Source organism: Salmo salar, chromosome ssa05 (assembly GCF_905237065.1).
Source record: "Salmo salar chromosome ssa05, Ssal_v3.1, whole genome shotgun sequence".
Lineage (NCBI taxonomy): Eukaryota > Metazoa > Chordata > Actinopteri > Salmoniformes > Salmonidae > Salmo > Salmo salar.
The window spans coordinates 49,685,110-49,692,152 of NC_059446.1; positions in this window are offsets into that span (position 1 = coordinate 49,685,110).

Here is a 7,043-nt window from a genome sequence, read left to right on the forward strand (position 1 = left end):
CTCGTTCTGAAGACACACACACACGACAGATACATTAACAGTGTTTATTGTTCGGAATCACTGCGTTTCGTAGCCTTGAGGAGATGCTTTCTTTCATTCCTCTCGTCTTTGATCAAAGAAAACAGTGTCAAAAAAAGAGAAAACATCCTCCAAGGTGATGTTGGGCTGCCCTGTGTTGTCATTGTACTGCTCATTAGTCTCCTCACCTAATTATCGCTAGAGAAATGCACGACTGCAAAAAAAAAAAAGAGAAACATTTTCAGGATTAATTCTCTTCCTATTTGGATGTAGCTTGACAGGTTTTTTTCATCTCAGAGGATGCCTTAGAAAAGGTAGAAGGTAAAAAAGGAAGGGATCAAAACCTACCTTGAGAGAATGAAAGGTTGTAACTAGCCTTTAGTACTGTAACTCTCAAATGTGATTACGGTCTTACATTTATCTAATCTAAGGGGTGAACACTGGCTGAGTGTGTGAGTGTGTTTGTCAATCAGGGAGCTTGTATGTGATAGCAAGATTGAAAATGTGTTGCGTGTGAGATTAGGCACACACTATTTCTGGAGAACACACACCAATTTAAGAAAGGGGACCCATTCAAACTCATTCAGGTATGGATTGCATTAACACATTTCAAATACATTTCTCCCCATCCTCACTGACTCTCTGGAGTTCTCAGTGCCCCCAAAACAGACACAGTAGGCCGGTTTCCCGGACACAGATTAAACCCAATCCGGGACTAGAACACATTTTCAATGGAGACTGATTTTGTAATTTTTTTTTATCTGTGTCTTGGAAACCAGCCCAGTGAGTATAAGACATTGATATCCCATTTTACTCTCCAACCCCTGCAAATGTTTTCAGTTTTCTCCCAACTCCCATTGTAGATAACATCGCATACGTACAGACAGACCCATTCAGAGCTCTCCGATATCAATTTCAGATTGGATGTTCCAGGCATGTGCCCAAATGAATTCGTTCTGTATTATTTTTCGATTAACTGGGACGGGTGGTGTGTGAGATTACGTGACCTGTGTAGAGGGTGAGATCCATTGGTATAATGTCAGAGGAACCAAGCTCCTACCTCATTTATTTTAGTCAATGAGGCATCAGATAGAGTTCCTGCTGCAGTCAACCAGCCCTAATGTTTTCTCTGCCCAAGTGCATCTTCAAGCTCATTCCCCCTACAAATGATTCCTGAACCTTTGTTATTCTCTCTTTGTGAATCCTTGTCATTACTGGGGTTAAAAGATATGGGTAAAAAAAAGAATGATATTGATAGCAGGTGGAATTAATATGATAGCTTTCTTTGCTGTAGGGCACCCCAAGATAATATTGCCATCTTTTATTTCTCTCTTTCCTCCCTCTTTGAGCATGCTTATTACTCTTCACATCTTTCTATAATTCGTCTTGTTCTCTCATTTTCTCGTCTGGTACATTTCTCTTGTTGCTCTTCCGACTGCATTGTCAGCTTCTTCTCATCCTATCCTAACCCCTTCCTCATCCCCCTCTCTGTCCCTCTCCGAACCTTCAGCTACTTCCACTATTACCTCCTATGCTCCTTCTCCTCCCTCCCTCCCCCTCTCTCTCTCCTCTGCGCTTACCTTACTCCCTCTCTCTTCCTACCGCTCACTAATATGGCATCGTGGTGTATCTGCGGGTCCCCTGTGACTCATTAGTTTGCCCATTGGCCTGGGTGCCACCCCCGGACGAGAACCTGTGAAAATGCCATGCCCGCAGTGAAAGGTTTGAGCATACAGTAGTGCCAGCCCTCCCCTGGGCAAGGATCGTACCACCACATCAGTAGGCATGAGATGCTCAAGAATAAATCTTGCTCTGGATTCTGTGCTACTGTTCTCCCAAAAATAAAAATCCATAATATATGAGTCCATTGCATAGCAGACACACATTACAATATTAAACATACTAATGTATGTTACATGTTAATTAACTGTTAATTGGTGAGTTGTACTCCCACAGATGTCCACTAAGACTTATGATAGTACAAGATGGTGTGATGGCATGCAGTCAGTCAATTTTAACATTCTAATCGAAACAATCTGAATCAGCATCTGTGTGCTCAGTATCTATATTTTATGATATATGCAAGCCATTAGGAACACCTGCTCTTTCCATGGCATAGACTGACCCGGTGAATCCACGTGAAAGCTATGATCCCTTATTGATGTCGCTTAAATCCTCTTCAGTCAGTGTAGATGAGTTAAAGGTTAAAGGAGACATGGATTGAGACATGGATTGTGTATGTGTGCCATTCAGAGGGTGAATGGGCAAGACCAAAGATTTAAGTGCCTTTGAACAGGGTATGGTAGTAGGTGTCAGGTGCACCGGTTTAAGTATGTCAAGCACTGCAATGCTACTGGGTGGTCTACCACCTAAAGGACATCCAACTTGACACAACTGTGTGAAGCATTGGAGTCAACATGGGCTTGTAGAGTCTATGCCCTGGTGAATTCAGGCTGTTCTGAGGTCAAAAGGGGGTGCAACTCAATGTTAGGAAGGTGTTCCTAATGTTTAATACACTCTGTATATCTATCTATAAACAGGTAACTGCCAAAATAAAGGAAACACTTGAGTAAATGAGGGATACAAAGTATATTGAAAGCAAGTGCTTCCACACAGGTGTGGTCCCTGAGTTAATTAAGCAATGAATTCATCCCATCATGCTTAGGGTCATGTATACAAATGCCCAGTTGCCCATTATTGTGGCTACCGTGTCTCAAAGAAGAGATCTCAGGGAATTTGAAAGAGGTGTCACAAGCGAGCATAGGGGGTTTAAAGGGTGTGGGTGTCTCAATCACCAGATCTCAACCCAATTGAACACTTATGGGAGATTCTGGAGCAGTGCCTGAGACAGCGTTTTCCACCACCATCAACAAAACATCAAATTCTGGAATTTCTCATAGAAGGATGGTGTCGCATCCCTCCAATAGAGTTCCAGACACTTGTAGAATCTATGCAAAGGTGCATTGAAGCTGTTCTGGCAGCCAACGCCCTATTAAGACAGTATGTGTTTCCTTTTTTTTAGCGGTTACCTGTGTATCTTCACTATATAAGATAAACATTTGAACAGCAATGTGTGGTTGTTTTTGTATATTTCAACTTTTCCTTAAAGGCAGCGTGGAGTTCTCAGTATAGATTGATGGCGTGTCTGAGTGGTAGACCTGACAGTCAGGAGAACAGACTTTCCAGTGACAGTTGACAGGAGAGATTGGAGCGTTGGTAATGATGAGACCAGGGTGTACAGCGCCTGTATGGTGTAGCAGTAGATATTTTAGTATCTTTCAAGAGGAACGGAACAGCTGCTCAGTCTTTTAAACGTCACTGTCCGAGGTCAACTGCATAGGGGCAGTTAGATACTCTGAGTATACCAAACATCTTGTGTCTTGCCCATTCACCCTCTGAATGTCACATATACACAATTCATCTCTAAATTGTCCCAAGGCTTAGAAATCCTTATTTAACCCCTCCTCCCATTCATCTACTCTGATTGAAGTGGATCTAACAAGTGACATCTATAAGAGATCATAGCTTTCACCTGGTCAGTCTGTTCTTAATGTTTTGTATACTCAGTGTATATTACTGTCATTATGTACACATAGTATAAATATGGAAAAGTTCCATGATGTGGTAACCATAGAATATGGTGGGGATCAACCTTGGTCATAAAGACCTACAGGATATGCAGGCTTTGGTTGCGGCCCAGCAATAATACACCTGAGATGACTAGGTGATTAGTAGAATCATATGTTTTAGCGTAGGGCTGGAACAAAAATGCACACTTGGTAGTAGCTTAGTATAGTTGGTGAGCAGACCGCTGAAGTAAATAAATGGAAAAGGAATGGTTTCTATAATGAAGATAGCAATCTACACTAAACAAAAATACAAACACAACATGTAAAGTGTTGGTCTCAGAAATCCCAGAAATGTTCCATACGCACAAAACGCTTATTTCTCTCAAATGTTGTGCACAAATTTGTTTACATTCCTGTTGGTGAGCATTTCTCCTTTGCCAAGATAATCCGTCCACCTGGCAGGTGTGGTATATCAAGAAACTGATTAAACAGCATGATAGTGGGGTGGCAGGTATCCTAGTGGTTCGAGCTTTGGACTAGTAACCGAAAGGTTGCAAGATCGAATCCCCGAGCTGACAAGGTAAAAATCTGTTGTTCTACCCCTGAACAAGGCAGTTAACCCACTGTTCCTAAGCCGTCATTGAAAATAAGAATGTGTTCTTGACTGACTTGCCTAGTTAAATAAAGGTAAAATAAAAGAATAGGGGGCTGAGGTGTATTTCTGTCTGTAATAAAGCTCTTTTGTGGGGAAAAACTCATTCTGATTGGCTGGGCTGCCAAGTGGGTGGGCCTATGCACTCCCGGGCCCCCTGCCCAGTCATGTGAAATCCATAGATTAGGGCCTAATGAATTTATTTCAATTGACTGATTTCCTTATATGAACTGTAACTCAGTAAAATCTTTGAAACTGTTGCATGTTGCGTTTTATATTTTTTGTTCAGTATATTTTAGCATGGTCTTTGTGGCTGTATGAGTTGTGGTACCTGAGTTTGACTAGTTAGACCAGGTGAGGTCCCCATGATAAAAGACAGTTAGTTGGGATGATAACCACTTACTCCCAACACACGGATGAATCTCTCACCAAGTCTCAAATGACATGTCAGTAAAATGAACTTCTGAGCTGACTTGACCTCTCTAGGGGAGTGCTACATGAGAGGTGAATAGATACATGGATGGATGGAGGGGGTTATGGACAGGGCAATCTGTTAGCATCTAAAGCCAAGATGAATGGCCCTATTTGAGCAGGCCAATGTCTCTTCTGTTTGCCTCGTGGCATCCCTCCCTGCAGCAGCTGTGTCCTGAGCCTACGTTACCCATGTAGGAGCATCAGCACAGAGGGAAATATGTTCTGTCACCTCAAACTGCCGGGTCATAGCAGGATCAGAAAATAGGGTCTGTAAAGAGAAAGGTCTTTCTCTCGCTCTCACTCGCTCTCTCTCTCTCTCACACTCACTCTTCCACTCCTACTCCGTCTATCTGTTTTCAGTTATCATGGTCTTGGTGAGAGGGGCTGCTGTTTGTGTGGGAGACGAAGCCTCAGGACACGGGAGCAATATCCCACTCATGTGATTAGCTCAAGAGAGCTGTAAACCAAATTAAATAATGTCCAGCAGATAATCCTGCTGGCCAGTATCCAGAATGTGTGTCTGTGTATGGCTAAAGGTTGTTCTACTACTGTTAAGTGCTGCAGAAGAAGTCTCATGCACATTTCCCTGGATTCATCTGAGTTTGGTGGCATACTTGAAAGTCATTGTGACCAAAACCTTTCTTTCGCTTGCTGAATGAGGCATGCACTTTCCACATTATTCTGATGTGCTGAGGTGCTTTGTGGTCTGTGAGTTCTGTCTCACAGAGCAGTCGCAGGTGATTGTAGTTCACCCAAAACAAAGGTCTCAGAGGCAGCTTGCTCTATACGATCCCAGACTTTATTCTGGGATGGAGATATTACCGTGTCTTCTGACTGACGAAAGACCTACACTCAACCAAATGGGGTGAGGAGGAAGTGAGCGGGGGCGGTGGAGGGCTCACCCTAACAAATAGAGAGCACATTATACATTTTTTCTTGGTCTCGCTCTTTAAAGCGCCCCTGCCACCCTATTTCATCATAATGCCTCATCGCCCATAGAAAAAAGGGAAGATGTACTTTCTGCTATTTTTCTTTTAAGGGGATTTCTTTTGATGCAATGTCTGTGCTGCTGTGTTGCTGCTTTAAATCATTTTTTTCCATCTTTATTTCATCAGTCAGTAAGCTGCCATTTTGACTTTATGTGCAAATGATCTGAAATTCTCATTGCAGCTTCTCATCAAAAGTTAGGAGACATTTCAAGTTACTGTGTCGTGTATTGTAACTGGATAAAATGTGGCTTTTTAACACGTCAACACATTTTTATCTTTGTATCACATGGCATATCCTTGCTAATTTACACACACACAAAACATTTGCTATATGCCCTCACACTGACAGTAGCTTTTGGCTGTCATAGTGTACTGGTAGCTATCATTTATCCCTAGCCTCCATCTGCCATCTCACAAGCCTGTCTCTATCTCTGAATTAGAATCTCTCTCGCTCTCTCTCTCTCTCTTTCCTCTCTCTTTCTATTCCTCTGCTCAGGTGCCTGTCTCTGCCATGCAATCCCAGGGCACTCTGTTCAGATGAGCGGGCCGAAGGATTGGTTTGTGGAGTTGACTGGGTTCCATATTATTGGAATGGAATTTACTACTGTGAAGCGCAGTGAGGAGTGGAGTCTAAACTCACTGTCAGAACACTATAGGCCATTAGTTTGTGCATGTGTACGCGCCACCTACATATGTTCATACGTATATAAGTAAAACAAATCAAATGAAGATGTGTGTATGCATGCACATTCTGTATAAGCATATTTTATTATGTTGTATTATGTTTGAGTGCCATTATGATTTAGGTAAAAAGAGTTTAATACTTACCCCAGGGCCAGAACTACTCCTTTGTGACATAATATCTCCAGAATGTAGGTGCACGCAGTCATGTCCCTGACACACACCCATCTCAGCCCTCACTCTGAGTTCATTTTGTGGCTCAGCGTTGATGAGACATTGCCTGAATGAACCACATGGAGGAAACAGTCATTTAACACTGCAGATGTCAGCTTGACTCCTTACAACCCCCCCCATCCCCCTTTTTATTCCATTCTCCTGATTCCTTTCTCTCTCTCTCTCTCTCTCTCTCTCTCTCTCTCTCTCTCTCTCTCTCACAGCAAACATTTAGTCTCTTCTATCCATCTTTGTTAATCTATCTCTCTAATTATTGCCGGAGCCTCACCTGCTGTCTTGCCGGGCTAAATGAGCTTGTAGCGTAGCCCTTTGTTTTCAGTCTTCAATGCACTTGAATATTCTCACTGCATGGTAAAACTGAGCTAAACAAGGGGGACTCAAGCTGAACACAAATGCAGAATGAAAGAGATTTGAAATAAATGGTCT